This window comes from Equus przewalskii, chromosome 1 (genome assembly GCF_037783145.1).
Source record: "Equus przewalskii isolate Varuska chromosome 1, EquPr2, whole genome shotgun sequence".
NCBI lineage: Eukaryota > Metazoa > Chordata > Mammalia > Perissodactyla > Equidae > Equus > Equus przewalskii.
In genome coordinates, this window is record NC_091831.1 from 9,099,631 (window position 1) to 9,112,510 (window position 12,880).

Sequence of the window (12,880 nt, forward strand, 5' to 3'; positions counted from 1 at the left end):
TCTCACTTTGAGTACAGTAGTCAATCAATTCCATGAGCTAGTCAACACTTTATTATAAAATAGGCTTTGTGTCAGATGGTTTTGCCCGACTTTAGGCTAATGGAGGTGTTCTGAGGGTGTTTAAGGGAGGCCAGGCTAAGCTACTGTGTTCAGTAGGTTAGCTGTACTAAATGCATTTTTGTCTTGACTTATCCTATTTTCAACTTACGACGGGTTTATCGGGACGTAACCTCGTCACAGTCAAGGAAGGTCTGTCCCTTCTTTTTACTTTTAGTTCTCTGCAATGGGCTTTGTAACTAGGAACTGTCTCGCTCTTTACCCAAATTTATGGAACTTGTACCCCAAAGTGGCATTTTTTCCCTCCCTGTCTCTGGTAAACATTTTTACTGGAGGTAATGGAAAATAGGTAATATTTCTAAGTTTATAACATTCCCTCCTATGGTCTGCATTCTCAAAAAGCCATAGTGACCAGAAAGTGAAAAATTCAATAAATCCCTGGGCTGCTTTTTCAGTGTCCAGCATTTGGCTGTCCTGAGAATGTGGCAGAAGCGTTGAACTGTGTGACCGTGGTCCCAGCAGGGACGGGAGAGGGAGCAGGAGTGAATGAGGAGGAGTATGCACTTATGTTCTCGGGAGTTGTCCATGCCCAGGCTTACTGTAGACAAGAGATACAACTTTTTTATTCCATATTGTTTCCAGAAGCTACTAAAGGCAAGTTTAGAGCTCTGGGGAGCAGTGGTCTTGCCTAGAGTTATAACTTGGCCTCAGCCAGGATTTCAGCCTGCTAAGCTCTGTCAAAGATGGACAGGAAGAGGAGGCTGCCAGCTTCCTCACAGCGCCAACAGAAAGTTGGCCTAAAAATGAGGAGAGATTTTTGAAGTCTTCCTCCCTGATGGAAAAAGGATTTAACAGTGCTACTTGTGTGAGAAAGTGGACGACACCCACTGCTGCTTACAGCTGAGGTGTGGGGTTATTGGAGGTCCTTTGAGTTGACTGATTTTGCTCATTTGTCATGTCAGATGGTATTTGCTGAAGCTGATGGTGGTTGTTGCTGAGGATTTGGGGAGATTCTATCTCTTGTGAGGTGGAGGGAGAGAAAAATCTGACCTGGAGGACCGATGGCTGTGAGACTCCGGTGGGCACCTCAGGTCTTACCCTGTGTCCACCCAGAATCAGTTCTTTGACTGTGATTTGAGCTACTCATATTTTCACCAATTATTTCTTTTATTGTCACTTTGCTTAGAGTACTTTTTGCTGTACAAAAAATTTGAACTGGTAGACTAGTTCAGCGTGCTCTGCTTCAGCAGCCTGGGTTCAGTTCCTGGGTGTCGAGCAACACCGCTCTGTTAGCGATCATGCTGTGCTGGTGCCTCACATACTAAAAAAAAGAGGAAGATTGGCGTGGATGTTAGCTCAGGGCGATCTTCCTCAGCAAAACAAAAGAACAAAAAAAAAAATTGAATTTTCATATGGTTAACATAATTAGCCTCTTAAGGTTTATGTCATACTTAGAAAGGCCTTGTCCTTTCTAAAGAGATAAATGATTTCCCCCATATTTTCTTCTAGTACTTTTGTGATTTCAATTTTTACTTTGAAATCTTTGAACCATATGAAATACATTTTGGTGTAGGGTATATGTAATAGATCAAGCTCTTTTTACCCTCTAATGGCCACCAGGATGTCCTGACATTATTGATCACTTGATCCCTTTTTTCTCCAGTTCCTGTGGTCTGAATGTGTCCTCCTGAAGTTCGTATGTTAGATCTTCATACCTCAGGTGATGGCATTTGGGGTGGGTACTTTGGGAGGTGATTAGGTCATGAGAGCAGAGTCCTCATGATTGGGATTAATGCCCTTATAAAGGAGGCCCCACAAAGCTCCCTAGCCCCTTCCACAGTGTGAGGACGCAGTGAGAAGTCCGTGATCTGGAAGAGGGCTTCTGTCCGACCGTGCCGGCACCCTGATCTGGGACTTCCAGCCTCCAGAACTGTAAGAAATACATTTCTGTTGTTTACGAGCCACTCAGTCTAGGATGTTTTGTTATAGAAGCCCCAAGGGACACCAACTAAAATGCCCCGAGTGTAACACTCTCAATTCCTGTCCATCGTGGGGTTTACATCTGGACTTTTTATTCTGTCCCGTTGCTGTCTTTATCTGCCAGTACCACACTGCTGTCTAGCTATTATAGTGTGTGCCGTTCTGCTACCTCGTAAATTTAGTTCTTCCTCTTTCTTAATCTTTTCAGGAGTTTCCTGGATATTTTTGCCATATTCTTTTTTTATATGAACTTTTCGTTAAGAGCAAATTATCTCCAAAAAGAATTTCGGGTCATGTGTTAGAAGGTATCACCTTAACTTGGATGGTTAATTGGGGGAGAACTGCATCCCTGAGAGACGTTTTCCTCTAATCAGAACACGGGGTCAGCTTTTCCATTTGTTCAGATGTTCCTTTTAACTCTTTGTACTGTTTTGTGTTTTTAAAAAATAAGGTTTTTTTTTTTTCAAATGGATCGTGTTTCTGTGTTAATTGCATGCTGAGTTTTGTAAGAAGCTATCTTCCTGAGTGGCTGTATCATTATACATTCTCACCAGGAATATATGGCGGTCTGGTTTCTCCACATTCTTGCCAGCATTTGGTCTCGTAATTATTTTTATTTTAGCTGTTCTAGGAATTGTGCAGTGGTCTCTCATCATGGTCTTAATTTGCATTGCTCTGCCAGCTGCTGCTGCTGAGCATCTCTTCATGTGCTTATTTGCCATCTGTGTATCTTCTTTAGTGAAATGTCTTTCATGTCTTTTGTCCCTGTTCTAATTGCTTCTTTTGTTTTTTTACTCTTGAATTTTGAGAGTTCTTTGTAAATCTAGATATGTCTTTGTCAGATACGTGGTTTGTAAATATTTTCTCCCAGTCTGTGGCTTATCTTTTCATCCTCTTCACGCTGGCTTCATATTGGCTTCTCAGGAGAAAAGTTTTTAATTTCAGTCAAGTCCAATTTATTGATTTTTTTTGTTTCATGGATTATGCATTTGATGTCACATCTAAGAACTCTTTACTAAGCTCTAGATCCCAAAGATTTTCTCCTCTATTATCTTCTGAAGTTTTATATTTTTGTTTTACATTTAAATCTATGGTCCATTTTCAGTTAAGTTTTATATAAAATGTGAGGTTTAATGAGATTTAATGATCTCATTAAACCTAATGATATATAATTGCCTGTGAATCTTTAATTTTTTTGCCTATAGATAGATAATTGCTTCAGCACCATTTGTTGAAAAGACTATTCTTTCACCATTGAATTACTTTTACATCTTTGTTAACAACCCGTTGGCCCTATTTGTGTGGATTTATTTCTGGGTTCTCTATGCCGTTCCACAGATCTTTGTGTCTCTCCGTCCCTATACCACAGTCTTGATTACTGTACCTCTATAAGGTCTGGAAACTGGGTAGATGGATTTCTCCCACTTTTTTCTTTTTCAAAATTATTTTAGCTGTTCTAGTTCCTTTGCCTTTCTCTATTAATTTTAGAATAATCTTGTTTATAACTATAAAAAGATCTTACTGAAGTTTAATAGGAATTGCATTAAGCCTGTATGTCAGCAGCTTATCTTTTTCTATATCTGTATATCAGTTTGGGAAGAATTGGGAACTCCACCATGTTGACTCTTCCAATCTGTGAACACAGAGTGTTTTCTCATTTATTTAGATCTTCTTCAGCCCCTTTCACCAGCATTTTATAGTTTCGAGCATGTAAGTCCTGTACGCGTTTCGTTAGATTTACACCTAAGAATTTCCTTTCTTTGGACCATTGGTCAATGGTATTGCTTGCTAATATGTTATTTAAGATTTTGCATCAATATTCATTTGTGACATTAGGCTAAAGTTTCCTTTTTGTGAGCCGTCTTTGTTGGGTTTTGGTATCAAATCTTCCAAGTGAGGGACGATGTCCTCCGTTTCTCAACTTTGAATGCGTCCCGCATGAGGCTCCGGGGGGCTGGTACAGGGTTCTGTAACGACTGCCTCTTTCTGCTCTGGTGCTTAGGCTGTTCAGATTTTCTGTCTCTTCAGCTGGTTTTGATAAATTCTATTGTCCTAGAAAATTTGTGTTTTCAAATGTATTTGTATCTGATTCACCAAAATTATCTCTTGAAGATTCTTTTAATTTCTTCTAATCAATGATCATTTTCTCTGTGTTATTTTTATTTTAAGTATTTGTGCTTCCCCCTTTTTTCTTCCTCAGATTACTTAATCTATTTTATCATTTTTCTCAAGAACAAACATTCTTTGAAATTATTTATTAGTTCTGCTATTTTTCTGTTTTTGAATTCATTAATTTCTTTTTTGAAAATTGATTCTTTTCTTTTTTTTTTTTTTTTTGAGGAAGATTAGCCCTGAGCTATCACCCACCACCAATCCTCCTCTTTTTGCTGAGGAAGATTAGCCCTGAGCTATCACCCATCACCAATCCTCCTCTTTTTACTGAGGAAGATTAGCCCTCAGCTAACATTAGTGCCCATCTTCCTCCAATTTTCATATGTGGGATGCCTGCCTCAGCATGGCTTGACAAGCGGTGTGCAGGTCCGTGCCTGGCATCTGAACCAGGAATCCCTGGGCTGCTGGAGCAGAACGTGGGAACTTAACTGCTGCACCACTGGGCCGGCCCCTTTTCTTTGCTTTTTTTAAAGATTTATTTTATTGTTCTGTTAACTGCCTGATTTGAATACTTAATTCATTTGTTTTTCCCTCTCATATCTAGTGGTATAAGTTTGTAGGATTGAGCAACTTTTGCTGAGTACTGCTTTAGCACTGTTCTGTTGGTTCTGATATATAATATTTTTATTATCATTGATTTCTAGGTATTCTATAGTTTCAATTTTAGTTTTTTCTTTGATCAAAGATTGTTCAGAAGACTGATTTAAATTTCTTGGGACAAGAAGTTTTTGGATTTTTAATTTTATACGTTTCTCATTGTATCAGAGAATATTGTCTCTACTTTCTAATTTCTTGATGTTTGAAAGTTTCTTTTGAAGCCTAAAAAAGGGACAATTTGTTTGAATGCTCCATGAATGCTTTTTTTAAAAAAATTTATTTTTAAACTTTATTCTTTTTTTTATTGAGTAACATTAGTTTATAACATTATATAAATTTCAGGTGTACATCATTGTATTTCGATTGCTGTGTAGATTACATCATGTTCACCACCCAAAGACTAATGACCATCCGCCACTGTACACGTGTGCCCTTTTACCCCTTTCACCTCCACCCCTCCCCTCTTTCCCTCTGGTAACCAGCAATCTGTTCTGTGTATTTGTGTGTTTGTTCATTGTTGTTATTGTTGTTTTTTATCTTCCCATACAAGTGAAATCATATGGTATTTGGCTTTCTTGGCCAGACTTATTTCACTTAGCATAATACCCTCAAGGTCTATCCATGTTGTTGCAAGTGACAAGATTTCATCTTTTTTATGACTGAGTAGTATTCCGTTGTGTATACCACATCTTCTTTATCCATTCATCCATTGATGGGCACTTAGGTTGTTTCCAAGTCTTGCCTATTGTGAGTAATGTTGCAATGAACATAGGGGAGGATATATCTTTTCAAATTAGTGTTTTCATGTTCTCTGGATGAATACCCAGAAGTGGAATAGCTGGATCATATGATAGTTCTATTCTTAATTTTTTGAGGAATCTGCATACTGTTTTCCATGGTGGCTGCACCAATTTGCATTCCCACCAGCAGTGTGTAAGCATTCCCTTTTCTCCACATTCTTTCCAATGCTTGTTATTTCTATCTTTTTAATAATAGCCATTTTGATGTGGTTTTGGTTTGCATTTCCTTAATAATCAGTGATGTTGAACATCTGTATATCTTCTTTGGAAAAATGTCTGTTCAGATACTCTGCCTATTTTTTAATCAGGTTGTTTGTTTTTTGTTGTTGTTGAGTTGTATGAGTTTTTTATATATTTTGAATATTAATCCCTTATTGGATATGCGATTTGAAAATGCCTTCTCCCAATTGATAGGTTGTCTTTTCGTTTTATTGATGGTTTCTTTTGCTGTGCAGAAGCTTTTTAGTTTGATGTGGTCCCATTTGTGTATTTTTTCTTTTGTTTCCCTTGCCTACTGAGACATGATATTCAGAAAACTACTGCCAAGGCTGATGTTGAAGAGTGAGCTGCCTATGTTTTCTTCTAGGAGTTTTATGGTTTCAGGTCTTATGTTTCAAATCTCTAATCCATTCTGAGTTAATTTTTGTGTATGGTCTACTTTCGTTCTCTTGCGTGTGGCTGTCCAGTTTTCCCCACACCATTTATTAAAGAGACCTTCCTTTCTCCATTGTATGTTCTTGGCTCCTTTGTTGAAAATTAGCTGTCTAGAGATGTGTGGGTTTATTTCTGGGCTCTCGATTCTGTTCCATTGATCTGAGTGTCTGTTTTTGTGCCAGTACGACGCTGTTTTGATGACTATAGCTTTGTAGTATGTTTTCAAATCAGGGAGTGTCATGCCTCCAGCTTTGCTATTTTTTTCTCAGGATTGTGTTGGCTATTCGGGGTCTTTTATTGTTCCATATAAATTTTAGGATTCTTTGTTCTATTTCTGTGAAAAATGTCATTGGGACTTTGATGGGGATTGCCTTGAATGTGTAGATTGCTTTAGGAAGTGTGAACATTTTAACTATGTTGATTCTTCCAATCCATGAGCACGGAATATCTTTCCATTTTTTTGCATCTTCTTCAGTTTCTTTCAACAATGTTTTATAGTTTTCAGTGTAAAGGTCTTTCACCTCTTTGGTTAAATTTATTCCTAGGTATTTTGTTCTTTTTGTTGCAGTTGTAAATGGGATTGTATTCTTGATTTCTCTTTCTGCTATTTCTGAAAGCTTCATGAATGCTTGAAAAGAAAGACTATTTTTGTTTTCAGACTATAGAACTTCATGTATAGTAATTAGATTTACCTTATTAATTATGGCTTTTAGTCTCCTTCATGCTAATGATCCATCATGACCTAGAAAGACTCTCTCTCTCCCTCCCTCTGTTGCCTATAATTTGTTTCATTAATGTGGATGCTGTGTTTTAGTGCATAGGTATTCATAACTGTTTAATGTCTTACTGTGAGCTTTATCTTTTGGCATCATGTAGGGCCATTCTTTGTCTGATTTAATGCTTTTTTCCCCTAAATTCAACCTCCAGATTTTAGGATTACAATCTGGGCTTTCTCTCTGTTTGCATTTGCTGATATCTATGTGCCCACACTTCTTTTTAACTTTTCTGAATCACTTTGTATGTTTCTTGTGTATAACCATAGAGTTCCTCTGAATTAACAAGTTCTGTAATTTCGTTCTGGTGGCTCTCTCTGACTACAATTTTACATAACGCTCCTAATACAGTATTTTTTCAGACACTATTAATACCCTATTATGAACAAATGATTAAATTTATGTAATTCTTCTTCATATCCTACCCTCTCCCTCTACTCCTTCCAATTTTAACTGATTACCTTTCTGAGTGTTACTTTTGCATCGCTAAATGTTCCTAACCCTTCATTACCTACTTTATTAGCTTTAATATCTTTCAATTACCCCTCCCTTTCTTCAGCTATTAAGAATAGATTAAAAACAATCAGGCCACCTGGTTTGAGGTCTCATCACCCTGGCCCTGAGTGAACTGGGAAAGCTGCTTCCACTCTCTGCGCCCAGTAGTATCATCTTGCAGAGGAGACAATAATCCTGCCAGATGCTGTATTCTCTGCCGCGGGGAAGGCAGAGAACCTTCCCCCTTCTCTGGGACCCAGAGCAAGCGACTTGACTTCGTGTGCTTCCATTTCCTTCTCTGTAAAATGAAACAAGTAACATAGTTAGAGTTGTGTCTGGCCCGTAGTCAGCCTCCATAATTACCCTTTGAAGATGCTAATTACTGGAACGAGGTGAAACTGTGTGGTAGAAAATGAGCATCACAGACGATGTCCCCATTAGATGCAGCTGAAAGGAAAGGTAAGGAAAACCATGGAGCCCTTCTCACCCCTAGGCCCATTTTGGTCGTAACATACCTGGTCCTTAAAAACCCCACGTTCTGCAAAGTCGTGCATTAACAATAGTAGACCTTATTTGGGCAGATCCCACAAAATCCAGGCAACTTGGAACCGGAACGTGACTAAAACTGACAACAATCCTAATAAAAAATCTCAGTGCGGCCAAAGACATGTTACGTCTTATATTCAAGTACATAAAGCACTGGCCCCCATTTTAACAAAAAGATGAAGTTATCTTGGAAAGATTGAGGCTGCTGTGTATTGCTTCTGGAGAGAAGGATAGATGGACATCGTCATCATAAGGCAAAGTGGGGGTTAGCAGGTGCAAACTCTGGCGAAGTGTTCTGATGCCGGAGGGGAAGTCTCTGCCTCATTATCTTTTGTTTGTTTCTTTGGCACAAAGATAGTAAGTAACCATGCGATAAACACTTCCGAGTCAGACGTGTGACCAAACTGAGCAGAGAGGAAGAAGGTGGGCGAATGGGCACCGAGTGCTGCGCTGGAATCCTCTCTGGCCTCCCGCGTTCAGCTGAGTTAGCGTGTCTCCCTTGGCTGCCGTGACCTGGTGGCATAAACATTGACATGCTGGGAAACCATTGCGTATGAATCAAGAAGGCTTGTATGGGACTGTTGATCCGTCTCTCTTCTCTAATGAGTATATGTACACGCACTAAATATCTGCGTAGAGCACATGGTGCGAGAGGCCTCCATGAAGTCTAGGCACTGCGTTCTCCATATGATGAACATTCTGAGTTGTGGTCAAGGCACAACTTAGATCCAGAAGATGAATGTTTCCCCTCATAATCCTCTGCCCAGAAGCTTCTGGTCCTCCTGGAATTTCTGGTAGGTGTCCAGCCATGTCAGCAGAAATTTCCAAACCATGTTTGGTAATTTCGATTTGGGAGAAAAGCAGACTTTCAAATAGGAAAGAACATGATTCCTCCAGGTGCATGTTCTTCTGCAGTGGCCTGCTCCCTTCCACTCAAAATGGCAGTCAGTTGAGTGCCTGAGTCCCTGCTGCCTTGTGTCATTTGGGGCTGAAAGATGTCACATTTCATTGCATAATAGTCATGAGGAAGATAACTACAGCGTGGGCCACTTCAGTAGCACGTGCATTGTGCTGTTAACTTTGTTCCTTCCAGCACCTTGGAAGTTCGGGTTTAACCATTGACTCATAGAGAACTGCAGGTGCCGGAGGTGGCAGAGCCCTTATGTGGCTGAGCGAGTCTTTGAGCCCAGTTCTGCTGGACGTTTCCAGGATGCATCCAGCACCAGGAATTGTCCGCAGCAGCTCTGTTTGCTCCCTCTCGATGCTCCATCTGGGCTTGAGAACCTATAATTCTTAGCTGTGGATTTTGCTCACTTGATACCATCTTTCATGCTTGGTAGGAAGCTCCTTATTTTCTACTGAGACCTCTCCCATTTGGGGGAGACTTTTCCTACTATGCTAACTTCCGTCCAGGTTGAGGGAGTGGTTGAGCCCATGAATTTTCTAAAGCACTTTTAAAAGTTAAAGTCTTTGCTAAGTTTCATAGAAGTAATTATTTTTCTTCTTTTTAAATAAACTTCTCATCTCCAGTTCTTTCAAGTCCATCTAAAAAATAACATTCTTGCAGCCAACAGAGTAGTCAATTGGCAATGCATTTAGAACACAAGGCGGGCAACGGGGAGTGAAAAGAAAAACGCTTTCCAGTTTTACTTGTTTAAAATTCCACTGACTGTCTCTCCAGAGTAACATAGTAAGATGTGAACTCTCAAAAGAAAAAGAAAAAAGAAATTCTGCTTTTTAATCCTGCTTGAGTTTATAACTGAGATACGAATTGGCCGCAATTCTTGCCTGCGTTGGAAGAAAATGACCCTGAACTGGGTGGAAGAATTGAGAAAGTGCCAGAGGAGTGAAGCAGACATGAGAAAGAGAGAAATATGGGTTTTTGTTTTTTTAATTAGAAAGTTTATTTTTTAATTAGAAAACTAGTGTGTAGTTTAAAAAGTCAAGTAGCACAACTTATGCTTAAAAATAGTGGCCGCTGTATCGCACCCCTCGGTCCTGATTCCTGATTTCCTGAGGCAACAAGTGCAGACCCTTTGGCTGGTTCTTCTATTTTATTTTTATTAATCCTATATTTCTGAACAAAATACTTTAAGGACTCTTTCTTGATTTTTCTAAATTAGTTGTTATCTATTGACTTTCCACTGTGAAAGGTGAGAATTTGTCTCTTGTTGACGTACCTCCAACACACACCCACCCACCCACACCCACCCACACAAACGCGTTCCTTCTCTGCCTCTGTATTTCTGTCTCTCTCCTTCCATCCTCGCAGAGGAGTTATATTACCAATTTTAGCTAAATCAGTAGTTAATTTTTGGATCATGGTCATTTTTGAACTATTATGTATAGTTGGGTCATGTGGTGTACTATAGGTACATTTCCTGTTCTATTTAGCTTTTTTGCTTTTACTGGAGGTAATAATCACTGCCTTTTTTTTCCCTTTCTTTCTTTTTTTTTTTTTGCTGAGGAAGATTTGCCCTGAGCTAACATCTGTTGCCAATCTTGCTCTCTTTTGCTTGAGGAAGAATCACCCTGAGCTAACGTTTGTGCCAATCCTCCTCTACTTTGTTTGTCAGTTGCCACCACAGAATGGCTGCCAAAGAGTGGTGTAGGTACACACCCTGGATCTGAACCCAGGGCACTGAAGTGGAGTGTGACCAACTTAACCACTAGGCCATGGGGCTGGCTCCAATAATCACTTTGTTTTTAATGGTTTTCTTGGTTTTCTAGGTCCCTCTCACTAATTATTTCAAAGCTTTCTGATAGACCTGGAAATCTCCTCTCAATATATTCATGATATCAACAATTCACTCTTTTGTTTTCTTCCTGGAGATGTCCTCCTGGACCATCTGGCCTCTGTGGCATCTGGATTTGTTTAGTCTCCAGACCTATTGCACAGCTCTTGTCCCTTCACCATTCCCCCTGGAATTCTCTTCCTCTCCCCTGAGTTATGTTCTGTCTTTCTTAGATTCCATGTCTCTCTGTTTTTCGCTTCATTTTGGTGGTACATATCTTCTTGAAATGGAGCTTGTGAAGTAAAATTTTGGATTCCCTGAATGTCTGAAAATACATTTTTGTTGACCTCAACCTTGATTGGTAGTTTGGAAATAATTTTCCCTAAGAATTTTTAGCAGCTTTATTGAGATATAATTCCCATACCATATAATTCACCCATTTACACCAAATTCATTGGTTTTTTAACATATTTACAGAGTTGTGATATCATCATGACATCAAGTTTAGAACATTTTCATCATCTCTAAAAGAAGTCCCGTACTTGTTATCCCTCAAAATTTGGGAACATTTTCCCATTGTCTTTTTATCCTCTGTGTTATAGTATAGAGATCTAAGGATATTCATACTTACAAACATCTGAATTATTTTCCTCAATAAAGTTTTAGGGTTTTTTCCATATCCCTTGTGCTAAAAATTTCTCAGTGTTGTGCCTTGTTGTATCTGGCACTTCTTGTGACCTTGAGATATGGAAACTCATATTTTTCAGTTCTGGGGAATTCTATATCATCATCATCATCATTATTATTACTATTATTATTATCACCTCCACTGTCTCCTGTCAGCTTTTTTGAAGTTATTATTTTTTTGTATGCTGTATTGTTTGTATGCTGGATCTCTTTTATTAACTTTTTCTTTCTGGCTTAAAATGAAATGCTAACACACCCTCCCCTCGTAACTTCCTGTTCATCCTCCATAGTCTCAGCTCAAGCACCACCCCTCCAGGAGCACCTTCCCCATCCAGCCCTAGACTGAGTCAGTGCCCCCACCAGCTGTTCATAAGCTCCCTGTATTTCTCCTTTGAACAATATCACAATTGCAGTTCAAGAGTTAATTGCGTAATTAATTATGCAGTCTGTCTTGCCCTCTGGACTGTAAGCTCCCTGAGGCCAGGGTCTGAGTTTACTTTGAGATTCACTTTGCCCCAGTGCCTGGCACGCCTGACAAGTATTTAGTGCACAAGTGGACAAATGGTGGTGTCTGGGCTAGTAGGAGCAGGGTTTGAGCTGAAGTTGTCACTGTCTATAAAGACCTTTTGGTAAACAAAAGAGCGCTGTTAATCTTCTCCAGGGGCTGTCTGAAACATTTGAAAGCAAACTATCTTCAAATACTTTGGATAAAACAATTTCTGTTCACCAAACAACTGTTTATTCCTTGTGGCCATCAAGACAGCTCAGCCACATTCTGTGAAGTCACTTCAGCCACCACCTTCTTCGTTGGTCACCTGTCTGCTTCTGAGTCCTTCCTGTTATTTGGGCAAATAAACCAGAGCATGCTGAGGAAGCTTGTATTATCTAATCCATCCTCGTATTTAAAATGTCGTAAGTCCCTGAAAACTCTGTGTCTTAGTTTCCTTACTAATAAATTGGCAATGACGTTCATCCGTTCTTCAGAATAGTTTCGAACAAATCAAGTGGAGAATTAGTTTGTTTTTGAATTGTCTAGAGAGGGGTTTCTCAGCCTCAGCACTGTTGGCGTCATGAGCTGGGTGACTCTTTGCTGTGGGAGTCTATCCGGGGCATTTTAGGATGTTTAGCAGCATCCCTGGCCTCTAGGAGAGCACTCTACTTAACATCCTACCCACCCTGGTCATAATAATCAGAAATGTCTCCAGACATTGCCAAATATCCTCAGGGGACAAAATCACCCCCAGTTGAGAACTGTTGCTGTCCCTGCAGACATGGGGTCTCTTTCCAGTCAGATACAATTGGTAATACTGCCCAGGGCCTGTTGGCATTCCACAGAAAAGTGGGAATATGCTCATGCGGTTGGCGGAGGGCCCAGAAGAGCATA

At 39.6% G+C, this 12,880-nt stretch overlaps 1 protein-coding gene across 2 annotated transcripts in view; it reads left to right on the forward strand.

Annotated features, from left to right (window-relative positions):
- Positions 1 to 12,880, forward strand: part of CPXM2 (carboxypeptidase X, M14 family member 2) — a 130,354-nt gene that overhangs the window by 62,010 nt on the left and 55,464 nt on the right. The window lies entirely within an intron of this gene.